The sequence below is a fragment of the Syzygium oleosum genome, unplaced genomic scaffold (assembly GCF_021117445.2).
Source record: "Syzygium oleosum isolate NSW1041296 unplaced genomic scaffold, Sole_v2.1 Sole_v2.42, whole genome shotgun sequence".
Lineage (NCBI taxonomy): Eukaryota > Viridiplantae > Streptophyta > Magnoliopsida > Myrtales > Myrtaceae > Syzygium > Syzygium oleosum.
In genome coordinates this window covers 407,093-421,118 of record NW_026607526.1, presented here as the reverse complement: position 1 = coordinate 421,118, position 14,026 = coordinate 407,093, and the positions used below count along the sequence as shown (strand labels likewise).

General features: G+C 38.3%; 1 pseudogene; it reads right to left on the bottom strand.

The window, feature by feature from the left end:
• Window positions 1-11,347: 11,347 nt before the first annotated feature.
• LOC115689480 (tRNA-splicing endonuclease subunit Sen2-2-like) lies at window positions 11,348-12,218 on the bottom strand (annotated as a pseudogene).
• Window positions 12,219-14,026: the final 1,808 nt, after the last annotated feature.

Sequence of the window (14,026 nt, the reverse complement as noted above, 5' to 3'; positions counted from 1 at the left end):
CATGGATCCAGGATAGAATCGTGAACCGAACCGAACCAGCCATAGGAACCAATTTGATTCCCGGTCCCAAAAAAGTGGAACCGTTGCTGTGCAGTTCGGTTCTCGGTTCTCGGTTCTTGGGTAAGAACCGAATTGGGAATCGATGAACCACAGTTACGTGTTTTGAATTTTTTGTTGTTTATTTTATATTACGTGTTCATCTTTTATGGACTATTGCTATTGACAAATGGAGATTTTCGTTGTTCCGTTCACTTTCATTTTGCTTAGCTAAAAAAACAAAACAAAAAAGAAAGAAAGAAAGAAAAAATGAAAACAAATAAAGAAATTGATAGATTCCCGAGTGAGACCCTTGAACCGATCGACATAGCAGGATTCAAGTTCCAAAAACTAGAGAATCGGTTCCGACAGGTAGCTTCTAAGTTTCAGATTCCAAGTAAAGCGTGAAACCGAGACCGACCATGAAACCGCCTTCGACGAAGATGAATGCTTCTGAGCGACGAATCGTATATTCGTCCCTTCCCTTACAAACCCTAATAAATTGGCGCGGGTCAAAATTAGTACATAATGCAAATGCAAGTAACTCGAAAAGGGTAGAGGACCTAGACAGCTTGTCATCTAAAAATGTAGCGGGGATAGAAGAACAAGCATCAACTCTCTTTTGTTTTTCAGTGTAGTAAATTATTGCCGGCTTGCCTTTGCCTTGCCTTGCCCGGAAAAGGGCAGGGGGGGTGTGGACGCCACGCGAGGGGAAGGCGAGTGGAGGAGTGGTGGGGGTTGGGCGCGGGGCGTGAGAATTACGGCGTTGGGATTTCAACAGAAACGGTTAGGGAAGACTGTCATTTTTTTTTTTCACCTTCCTCTTTTTTCTTGTGGCGGCTTACGGGGACGAGGGATGATGCCAATTGAAACGGGCACGTAGGTTTTGGTTTTTGCAATTTGCATTCCTTTTGAAAAAGTGGTCATCATCCATGCAAAATTTCCCCGTGCGAATAAAAAGGTTATTTTCTTTTTACCCTTTTTTTTCTTTGATTGGTTTTTACCCTTTTGTCTTCTTTGATTTGTAATTAGAGAACGGGTTTACGGAAACAACAAAAAGCGAGACAATTAGGTGTCTTTTCTTTAGATTCATGAAAAAAGCCGTAAAAAAAACCTTTAAAATATGCCCACCGGGGACATATTTATCCTGAAATTTTTCCCGCGACATAAAAATCCCAAAAACTTGCACCTGCGTGACACATTTACAATCCGTCAAAGTTTCGTTAGATGATTTTTCAGTCAAAATAACATCGTTTTTGTTCTACTTAAGCCACGTGGACGCCATGTCAACACTGTTTGCTTTTATGATGACCATGTAGGCAGATTTTTAATGGTTCTCATTGATAGAAGTTTGACGGAGGGTAAAAGTGTTACACGGATACAAATTTAAAATTTTTTGTGTCTCAAAAGTTTAGGTTAATTGTATCACAATGGACATAATTTAGGATTTTTGGTGGCTTTTAACCTAAGATATATATAGATGTAAATACATGCTCTCCTCCGTCTTTCCAAAACTACAATTTGCATCTCTCGAAATTAAGACAACCTAATTGTCTCCGTACACATCGAAACGCTAGACTCTCTCCCCGTCCCTGCTAGCGTATCTCCCTCCCCAGTCGACAGTTCCCTCTCTCTTTGTCTCCCCCCGTTGTTCTCTCTCTCTCTCTCTCTCTCTCTCTCATTTGAGTGCGAGCTCGTAGCTTTTTGTCTAAAAACGATTGCCGGTATTACTTGAAATAATTAATCAATGAAATATGTTTTTATTATCGATAACAATTTATGTCTGAACATTTTTGTTAACGATAAAAATATTTTTCGCTCATTAATTTTTATAAGCGATACAAACGATCATTTTTAAGAAAATATTTTCTTAATCATTAATTTTCGCAAAACAAATAGTGTGTTTATACACTAAAAATTCCCCAATTTCCCCCGGCACCTTCCCACGTATATATTGCGCTAGGAAAAAGCAAACAAAAAAGAAAAAAAAATACTTTTCCTTTACAAATCTTCCGTACATTTTAATGGAAACTTTGCTTATTATGGATACCTTAATTTCTTCAATTAACTTTGACTTTATTTCAAGCAAGGAATTTCCATTTCCTTGTTTCTTTTTCTTTATTCTTTTCCTCTTTAAGTCGCGAACGCGTCACATATGCTCTTTACCTAAATACATCTTAAGCTAACTCGTCGAAAAGTTCGAAGTCATCCCAATTCGAGCTCTAAATTTTCTAGTGCATCGCTTCCTCCGACGATAATGTCCGAACACCCTATTATACTTTCAGATAAACATATAAAAAAAATTCTCGTTAGGTCCACCACCGGCACCGGTGTAGCAAAGGGTTCACACATTCAACATTGGATGAGCGGCGCGTGTATTTGAACTCACGTTGGATTAATCTATCACTTAATATTTTATTACTATGGTGAGCAAGGGGGCATAGGGCATGAATAGTATGGTGGTGTGGACCGACAAGAGTCTACAGTTAGTTGCGGATTCGATATCTTTGCATTCATTGCGTGGCCCCAATTTTGGGTTATGGAAGGTGAAACCTGCCACATCCCATGCTTTATTTTATTTCATTTTATTCTAATCTTATTATATTTTTTGAGGGATGGACAAAACTTAGTGGCTGCACATTCTTGGCTGTTTACTGCCACGGCAGGGAGAAAACGAAGGTTTGCGAATCACACAGAATTCCTATACGGTTAGGCCAACCGACTGATTTGCACCTTATCTTTCAGACGTTGCAAAGCCAGATGCAAATAGGAAGAAAAGGGACAGTTGGTGAGCAGTTATGACCAAATCTCGTGAAACGAATAGATTTAGCATATATTAATCTAGTAATTCGGGGTCAGCCTAGGATGATTGGTCCAGCAATTTGTCTACATTTTGGACATTAGTGACTAAGAGTCTCTTCAGGAATTAGGTACTTGGTCCTAGCTTCCTTAGATTGGAGAATCAGACGTGGATAAGAAGTTTGAAATTTCCTTCAAATTAGGGTTACAACTATGAGCCAGGCTTGTTAAAATGTGTGGCTCTACTTAAGAGTGCCTAAAGAAAGACGACATTGAGAGAGGTCTGCCTCCATTCTCTTGTTCATATGATTACATGGCATTGGTTTTTGACAACTTAATCTTTTAGAGAAGATGATCGAAACACTCAACTTCAATAGAGCATTGGAGGCAAAAGATCTTGAGTATGGATTCCTCAAACTCGGATTCACTTGTTTATGAATTTCGATTCGTTGATATGCCACGGGCTTTTAGAAGTTTTTGTAGGCTTTCGACGTTCTACGGCCTTTGATTGCGTGAGAAAGAGCGTAATAATGCAAGATATATCATTCTACACTGTTTTCTAACCCACTCAGCATTTTAAACAAGATAGACACACTCTCTATTTTAGTGAGACTTGACCAACACTTCATGTTTGACAGCCGGTCCATTTGTCCATCGGACTTCCCGTTCACTCCAAGGATTTTAACAACTCCGAATGAGGTTGCTAATATGAGCCTTGGCCGCTAACTAGTTCCTTGCAGTGGAGGTTATCTTTTTGTTGAGCAAAATTCTTATACGCACTCGATGAATGTGAGTCCACTTGATTTCAGCTATCAGATATCCATGTGAGCGTCACGTGAGATCTATGCTGTTTGATAATTGGGATTGATTCGGTTCACCGTTCCACGTGCAAGCGATGATGGCCCGTGTCTTGAGTGTAAGAGAGGGCAAATTACCTGTCTAACCCTTAATTACAAATTCCATTTTCGAACTAATCCTAATTTGAGTGAGCTACATATCCAATTGGGCTCGATCGTAGCTTAGCCAACCAGAGGAATTAAGGAAAGCGAGAGTGCCAATTGCAAAAATCATGGTGCAACTAATGTTGGTGACTAATTAAGGTTAGCTTTCGCTTCTGTTCCACACTAATCAGCCTCCTATTTCATTGATTCTCACTTCTCTTTTATTTTTACTTTTTGTCAGGATTGTTGGTGAGAACAATGCGCTGCACGTGAAGCCACTTTCGGCTCATTATCATTTATGGGGACATTACTTTCTTCTAGAAGCCAAAAAATATTTACGAGAGTGCATGTAAAAAGAATATGACATCATCCACCAATCAACTGATTTGATTTGCGATTTTTGATGGACGATAATATCGAATGATACCATATCATGGGACCGTGGGGAAACTCTATGGTTCAATTTGGTAATGTATGAGACTGATCCTGTACGCAATCTGGATTGTTGGATCAAAAGATTACAAAAAATTCAACCGTTGGATGATTTTAATGAGGTGGTAACTTACGAACATTTATGGAAAATTAATGACCATAAAATTGTCAATGTTACTACATACAAGGACAATTATTCATTGACAGGGCCTATAAGTTCACAAACTATGAAGAGATATTACAATCGCGAAGATAGGTTACTAAGAGTAAGGGAAAAAGCACCTCACAATAAAATTAGATTTTTTTTTGTGATTTATCATGGAAAGCTATGAACGTTTCCAACTTACGAAACTTTAAGGTAAAATTGTTACATGTGAGGGATGCTAACGAACTTGTCATTTACAAGGATTCATAGGAAATTAAAAATTATCAAGGACAATTACTAAGCATAGCTACCGTCACTTACAACAACTTAAAATATTTTACTATTATACTAATTAAATTGCTAGGTGTTAGCATTTTTACGTCACAAACACTATAGACAATTACATTACTAGTTAAGGGATCATTGTACCTTCCTGTCAATGGGAGAGTATGAGCCACATCTCAATAATAATTAAGTTCTAAATTTTTTAGATTGATAAAATTGAGTTGGAAGGCTTTACTTAAGAGCTCGAGTCTTACATCTTTGAATTGATGTGATCAAATCCTAAATCTTTTACTAATTTGTGTAGCCAAGTCCTAAATTTGTATTGAAGGAATGTGCAATTTAAAGTTGAAATATAGTTGATCTTCGTGTGTCTACAACGTAGACAATCTTTTGCATTGTTCACCTAGTTGATTTCAATTTTTTGCACCAATGGAAAAATTTAGGAGTCTGATTAGATTATATGCATAGGGTTTGAAACTTGTGCACCTTTTTCGACATTCTTACCTTAGTATGTATCCATTTTGTAAGCTTCAAGAAATTGCCATCTGATTTTGACTTGTTAGTTTTCATGCAAGTGGGTGGAGTTTTTCATGATGTCTCAAGTTTTCCCCCATGTGACATTAAATATTGTCAACAACCACAAGACCCAGCTGCTAATGTCGGGAAGTATAAGCCTCAGATTTGACTACTGGTTCATTTAGGTTGGACATAAGGAAAAAAAGGTTTGTAGCTTGGCCAAAATCGTTTTCATCTTCTAGAAACTGTACTTGATTTGTTTCTATGTCTATAGCTGTCTGCCACAAAGTAGAACCATCAATTGCTATCGCCATAAGTTCAACTGAAAGTTTAGGTTTGTCGGGCAATAAAGATTAAATGAATATAAGACTCACTAAAACCCATAGGCAAACGATTCAAGATACTTTAACATTTCCTATCACGTATAAACCGGACTAAGAATAGCACTTGGAGTTGAGGAACGGAGAGCCTTGCTTGCGAAATAATTATGGAATAGAATTTGGCTCTGATATTATATTAGTGAGTCCAATTTAAAAAATTAAACTTATGACTGAAGGAAAGTTACATGAACATAAAGCCTATTAAAACCCCACAAACAAGCGATGTGGGATAATTAAACAAAAATACTTTCAAGTCGGGTGATTTTCAAATCCGAGCATTTTGATATGTTGATCATCTTGAGTAGACTCTCAAGCTTAACCACATGTTGGGACAATAAATGCAAGGTAGAGACTAAGATCATTTATTTGATGCTGCTTTAGTTGTTGGATTGGGTAATTTTGACCTTTTACAAACTTTACAGCTACCTACATATTGTATGTCCATGGATACACTACCTAGGGTTTATGACCATATAAAGTTTGAAGACAAACTGAAAAGTACAATCTCATCGATGCAATGTGATTCAAGTCAAAGTTTCATTTACTATTAATGTCTTTTTTCCCTTTTTTTTTTTCCTTTGGGTATACAGTCCTAAGTTGGATTCTAAATGAGATCATATTTAAAATGCAAATTCAGGCTCCGTTTATATTGAGAAATAAACAAAATTTAGAAAATATTTTCTTAATAATGATCGTTTGTATTATTTGAAATAATTAGTAAATAAAAAATGCTATCATTATCGATGACGTATTATGCCAAAACATTTTCGTAGATTGTAAAATATCATTTTTAGGAAGCTATTTTCCAAATCGTTTATTTTTCGCGAAATAAAAGGAGCATTAATGTTCGATCAAGTACGAGTGCTTTTGTACTTTGGTCATGGAATTGCAATTCCTTACACTTGATGTACCAAACTTCATGAACATTCAAGAACTCAAGTCACAAATTTTGAAAAATTATGATGCAATTCCTTACACTTGATGTACCAAACTTCATGAACATTCAAGAACTCAAGTCACAAATTTTGAAAAATTATGATCATATGATTTTTCTTCCTTAAATAGATTTCTTGCGCATGTTTGAATGTCCTGGATGGTTAGGACCCAACAGAGATTACCATGTCGTGGGTGCCTGGGTGGGCCTTGCGATAATAAATGGGATTTATTTTCCCTTAGACAAATTGAAAACAACACCAGAAAAAAGTCATTCTCAACCAACCAAATCCTTCAATTTTCAGATTCATATTCAATGCACAGGTGCACATCCATGTCATTCAAAATGTGCTGCGAAACATTAATTTATGGTCTTGTGATATGGTGCAGCATGCATATGTTGTCCTTTAAATCAAGCGTGACCCATTTTATTGGATGAAACCACCAAAGATATCTACCCAATTCAGACATATGCACGAGGACTTCCTTTCTGAATAAACTAGAGTTTCGACTGACATTAATAGTCATAGCAATTTATGTTTATTTGCCTAAGGTTATGACACATTTTCAGGAAGATCTCTCATTTTTTTACTCTCAATCACATTTTTTTCCTAATGTAGTTAAATGACCAGTAAAAAGAGCACACGCTTTACAAGTGAAAAGAAAAATAGGGAACTATATGTTAAGAGAAAATAAATGTTTGAAGATTTGATCTATTGTTTTTGTGAAAAGAAAAAGACATTAACTTCCCAAATAACAAAAACTTATATTTACATTTGAAAAATTATTCGAGATTTAAGAAATTATTATTCAAGTGTAGCAAAAGTAGGATTCAGTTAGCTTTTGAATTGCCCTTGTTCAATATTGCAATATTTGGGCTTTTGTGGAATTTATGGGTAAAAGTTTGAAATTGAACTATCATTTGAGCTTACTTTATTATTATAAAGAGCAAAATATCACCATCGTCATCTCTTGGAATTGATTTACCGTTCTAATTCGAGGAACCCTTATCGGAGTCTTGAAAGAAAACGTAGTGGAATAAAGGCTCCGTTTATTTTGCAGAAAATAAATAATTAGAAAACATTATTCTAAGCATGATCGTTTGTATCGCTTGAAATAATTCATCGACGGAAAATATTTTCATTTTTTGACAATAATTTATATTTAAATATTTTCGTGAACGATGAAATTTTTTTTCACTCATTCATTTTTGTAAGCGACACTAGCTACTATTTTTAAGAAAATAATTTTCAAATTATTCATTTTTCGCGAGATAAACGCACCCTAAATGGCTATTTTCTTGTCCTGATAAACATAGAAGGATTTTTTTTTATCAATGAGTGCTTCAGCTCAACTTTTGAGCAACTAAAGAAAAGAAAAAATAAAATTTACAGTTATGTGTAAATAGCAATTAAGATCTCTCTTTTTTTTTGGTCAGAAATAGCAATTAAGATCTCAAAAACTGAAAAAATTTATTATTAAGCATGCTTTTACAATTACCTTGAAAGCACATATTAGGGAGAAAGACAATAAAATTCAACAGAAAAAAAGTCAGATACACAGTGTGTTTTACTCTACATAATTAATTATCTTGTGGCCATATATCCTATATCTAGACAAGTTTATTTTGTTATAGCCGGTACTCTTAATTAGGGGTTTTCCTTAGATTCTTGGTGTTCGTTTAAAAGATAACCTCACTGAACGAATGGAGTTTTCGCTCCTACAAGGGCCTTCATGGCCTGTCTCCATTTCTTATGGAGTGGGCTCCACGGATGTGTTCGTTATTTCAACATGCCGGTACTTGCACACCTTGCACTACCCTCTTAATGTTTTATGTCCCGATGATCTCAAGATCCGGACGAAAATCGAAATGAAACCTTTTAATGACATACTTAGATTTGTAACATAAATCCCATGTCTAGACAATTTTACTTGGTTTAATACCACGAAAAATCCAAACTGGTACACCTGTGATAATTTTACCAAAAACTAATTTGTTGACAATGAAAAACCCAAAACTGGCAGACCTGTGATAAATTTACCAAAAACTAATTTTTTTACCACCAAAAACCTCGAACTGATACATTTGTGATAAATTTACCATCCGTTAATTTCCATTAAATTGAATTGATACCATAAAAAATCATAAACTGGTATGCCCGTGACAAACGGAGGGTAAAACATAAAATTGATACATCCGTCAATTACCACGTATTATTTAACAAAGCAATTTGACGGTAAAATTTAACGGAAATAAACTGAGGGTAAATTTGTCACAGGTGTACCAGTTTACAATTATTTATGATCAAAAAATTAATTTTGAGTAAAATTATTACAGACGTATCAATTTGAGATTTTTCGCGGTATTAACCAATTTTACTTTGTCATAGCCAATTCTCATTTCATGGAAATTGCCAAGCACCCGTCAGCCACTCCCAAGTCAGTATCACGAAATAAATGCATGCAGCAAAATGCAGGTACAAAGCTTTAAATGGGATTTTGACAGCACGTGATATCATGACAAAGGTCATTAGTCGTTTGAGGGGGAAGAAAGGGCTTCCTCAATCACTCTGGCTACGCTTGTTTAACCCGATTCGGAACTCTGATGCGCACGTACCAATGATTCGAGACAAACCGGTACTTCTGAACTGGCCCAGCCGGTTGCTGATTGAAACCGCATTCTCATCAGGGTGCACATGTAGGAATCCAGATTTCAATCTAGAGGCAACTTCGTGTTCTCATCCGTTTAGTGAGAGTACGACACCAGACAAGTTGGGTGAGTTCACTCGGGAAGCCCATCTCTCGTTCACAGCTTCTTGTCACTTTATCTGCAGAGCCCATCTGGTTCGCACGGGCACATGATCTGTATCCCAAGGGTGTATGCAAGGGATTATGGCAACATGTCTGCTGTAATGCTAAACATGTTACTCTGAGATCGACTGCCTAGTCATTAAATCTGGCGATTGATGACGGCCAGTAGATTTGCTGCTATAGAACCATGTTGCTCGAATGCCTAGGCTCCATGCTCGACCGAAATAGGGCGCTTAATTCACCCCCGACCTTGTTTCGGCAGACCGTACATAGAGTTGAGTCGAGGATTTGCTTGTATTGTATTCATTGTTTAGCACATTCAACGGACCGATAGAGGTTCAGATTAGATGAGCAAGGACGGCCACGGCAGTCATGCAATGGCATGGATTGTTTACGGCCATCGATGACATCGTCAAGATAAATGGGATCGATTGCCAACTTTCGATATTGATCAACATTGATTGGCCAACGGTATTGAATCGAAGTATGATCCGTCTCGTGTGTCGTAAGAAGCATCTATGAGAGCCCATTGATGCCAAAATATCATAACTGCTCAATGGGCCCTTGATAACGATACTTCAATGTCCTAGAGCAGACATATAATGGAACAAATTAAAATCTGGGTGATTGCCTTTAACCCTTAACTTGCCGCCTGCATGTGCTTAGCTAATTAGGTAACAAATGAAAATCTAACTGGTATTATGTAGTAATATGTATTCTTATTCTCTAGCTTTAGTTAACTCAAGACATCGATGACAATGATAAATCGTACGCAGCATGTCTACCAAAACGAGTCAGCTTATGCATGAAGTGATTGGTTTGCAAACTTTTCGAAGCTACAATCTTCACAATCCAGATGGTGCTCCTAATCGCTGTATCGATGTCGATTTATCAAAACACGATGTGATGTTGTACTCGCATATAGCTTGCCAACATTTCAGGGAAAGTAGCTAAGATATTGAATGTTTCATGACAGCATTACTAGATTGATGAGCAAAGCAATAATCAACTTCTACCTGAATTGTACGTACGAGTGACCGATGGACAGAAAGCGGGTAGGCCATGAGAAGGAAAGTCTTTCATACCACACTTGATCGTTCTCATCCAGCTCGATCGAAAAGCTCTCCCCTGGCCTGCAAGCAAGAATGAAATGCCATATTGCCAGGGTTAAGGATCGATATTCTACGAAACAGGGAGAAAACGACAAGGTGAGCCTGGTGTCAAATGCCAAATCAGATGACTGAAATAGAATTCAAGAACATCAATTAATATGCGCCAAAGGTTCTTCTCTTGCTATCTAATACGATGAGAAGACATGGTAATTGGATAATGAAAAACGTGCTTGTGGGAAGGCCAGGACAATTCAATCATGACAAGCCTAGATAGGAACTCCTTCACACGAACACAACTTCGCCCTGTTCTGAATTGAAGTCTTGGTATCAACAGATGCTCAGTCCAAGGCCTACAAACGCAATCAAGTTTCAGGATAGGAATGTAAAATCTCCAGAAAGGTTTCACCCGCTCAAGACATATGAACAGGCCTCCAATTCTGGAAAGTATTGTTCCGTTTTTCCATAGGTATCATGACCCAAAACGACGAAAACACGAGTGTGGTTGAGGGACAACACCGCCTTGACTGTAGACTCTTTACATTTAGTATCTTAGTTGAATGGTCTGGACCTGAGTGATCCATTCGTTATTCACTGCCATGCATTCGTGCATAAAAACTCGATGTGGTGTGGCTTAGTTATCACTTCTACGCCCTCCGGCAAAAACAAACATGGGCAAAAGAAGGACAAAAGTGGAGAAAGAATCGGAGTCACTCTTACTTGTTAATGCATTGTTTCTGCTGTTCTGCAGAAGGTAGAGTCCAGAGCAAGAAAACCATTCCCAACAACCTACACACATCTATCAAACGCCTATTAGCATAGCGCGATTCGCATCACACGGACAACTGAAATTTACGTTTTCGCCTCTTCCTTTATAAGCATGCAGATATTGGCATCATTTTAATAATATGCTAGTATCCCAAAGAAAAAAAGGCAAATGAAACCAGGGTTTACATTGTCTCAAATGCCATTGACGGCATTATCTTCCTGACAATCTTTTGGACCTCCATCTTGCTAGAATCCTCTCGTCCACATAGTACGGTGCCCCACATGAAGGAGACGCATCCCCATGCCCGTACTCATTGACGTAAAGAGCTAAGAACGTCTTCGCTACACTCCTGCTTAGACCAACCGCGCAATGTCCATCTGACCGTTGCTCCTTCAGTCAAAACGAGCACAGCATATTCAGAATGGACCAGAGAGGTATGGTGGAGGTACGCAACAAAGTCTACACCATACAGCGACCCCAAATTCACCACCCAATTCTTCGTCCTAAGATGAGAATAAGCCTTGAAAGATTCAGAGAACGTGATTTTTCTTATCTGTCATGTACTTCCATTACTCTTGATCAGTTTTGGTCAATTATCTGCACCGTGAATGTTGAGGCATTTCAAGGAAAAGCAAAGGTAAAAGGCTTCCTCCATGCTCAATTGCAACCACTGCTTATCCTTCTCGGTTGTGACCATCGGTCGGCCAAAACATGCCCGATTCAGAAGATCACTCTGATCCGCCTCTAGTGCAAGAAGAACAGAGCAACCTGAGAGTAAACCATGAGCATTTGACTCAATTAAAGATGACTTGAGCCACGAAACGATCTTCGACATTGGATCAGCCCACACTCTGGTCTCTGCGGCCTTCCCTTTCCATCTCAGCCCCATTGACTAATCCTTGATCTGCATTATCAGAATCAAAGAAGAACTTTTTTTTTTCTCTTCTGCAAAAAGTACAGGGAGAAGAACTTCCAAACCAATCAATTTCAGCTAGTTGCTACTTCAATAAAAATCTGAACAAAACTGAAAAGCAAGAAAGTGTTTGGATCACGGAAATCTGATCGAACATCTTTCCAGAGGGAATGTACAGTCTTTACATGCACTCATCTGGCAAAATTCAATCAGGCTGACAAACTTCTAAGCAATGACATGATATATGCAACGCAAGAACAAGCACAAAAGATTAATATTAAGCATCTAAGGAGGTAGCTAAATTAATATTTAATAAGATACAAGTCTTTCGAACTTTATTTATAAGATTTTCAGCTGTCTGTGCTTTGAAAAAGCACCAGCAGGCGCTGAAACTGTAGGTTTGAATATTGAGAAGTTCCAAGGAAAGTTCTTTGGGTCATTAGTTCTTGACAGGACAGGAGAAAATGAGTCAAATCCAACATAAATTTAGTGAGACAAACCCGAATATGATACGATATACGAATATGATTGCTCCAGGCCCTCAAAACAAACGTGACTGGATTCATTTTGACCAGTTTTTAGCGGGGGAGGGGGGAGTTTATCATCATGCAATACATTTTAGTAACAGGCGAACACGATAACACGGCACAAATTTAACTGCCTTGGCATTAATGCCGATTCCTGCACGAAGCTTAGACCTGATCAAAGGCATGGCTGGCCGTGGGGCCGCCCAAGCACGGCCCGAGCCACAATGCTGAAAGACATTTTTGGGTGGGCTTGTGCAAGCGCTTTTAGTGAGAAAGCCCGGCCCGATCCTAAATCCCGCCCGGGCTGGCCCGAAGATTCATAAGAATCAATATAATGGGTGGGCTCGGGCAAGAATTAGGCCTTGCCTTAAGGGCCGGGCCAGCCGGGCCTACTCATTGATCACCTATAGTTAGGCTTAACAGAGCACTAGATAATCTGCATAAACCCCTTGTCTATGGGGACCAATTGGATCCTAGAGATTGTCAGTATTGCTCATGGGCCGGACTGGGTGGGCTTCTATCAAAATTGAAGCCCGGCCCGAACATATCGAGCCTGCTATATCCGGGCACCGAGCTATTTGGCAACCAAACCAAACCGGGCCAAGCCGGAGATTGCCCATGAATTCTTGAACTTTTCTAATTAGTCACTTTTTGAAAATGCATATATCAACCGATTTTTTCAAGTTTGTTCACAAATCACAAGTGGGAAGAAATCTGTGAAAACCCGGGAACAACTTTCTGAAAGTTGTGAAGAGAAAAGCCTAACCCGTTAAACTTCTTTGAGATCCAGATGATTGAGCCGCTATTAGTACCCGTCGAGTTGCCAATGTAGAGTTGTGGTGGAGTGTGTGATGCGGCGAAGCAGCGGCGGTTGAGTGAGAGAAACGAGAGTGACTGTGGTGGAGGCCGCGATATTGAGATGAGAGGGCTAGAGAGGGACTGATGGATTCACTTGTGGTGGACCAGATTGAGCGGAATAAGTGAACTTCAGGAACTAAATTGAATAAAGAAAAATTCAGGAATTACATTAAACATAAAAAAATTTAAGGATTACTCATATCATAATTATCGTTACCAAATATCCCATATGAAAAAAATCCTCACCAAGGCTGGACAATCAATAGGCAATAACTTATGGACATATGACTTTTTCGGTGTGCACGCTCATTGCTCAAAGGCTTCTCTCTTGGTACACCACATTAATGCAATTAAACATTGGAATAACATTTCGGGCGTCCCAAACTAAAAAAATTCAAAATGCATCTCGTCGCAAAAGTTAAAATTAACGAAAAGTAGAAAATCTCTATCCAAGTACACCCATAAGCAATTGGAGATGGGTAGATTCACATGCAAATCTTTCATAATTTTTCAAAGTTTGGTAATTTTCCATATTTTGTCATAAAGCCAAAAAAGTAGAAGAGGTTGTGCCA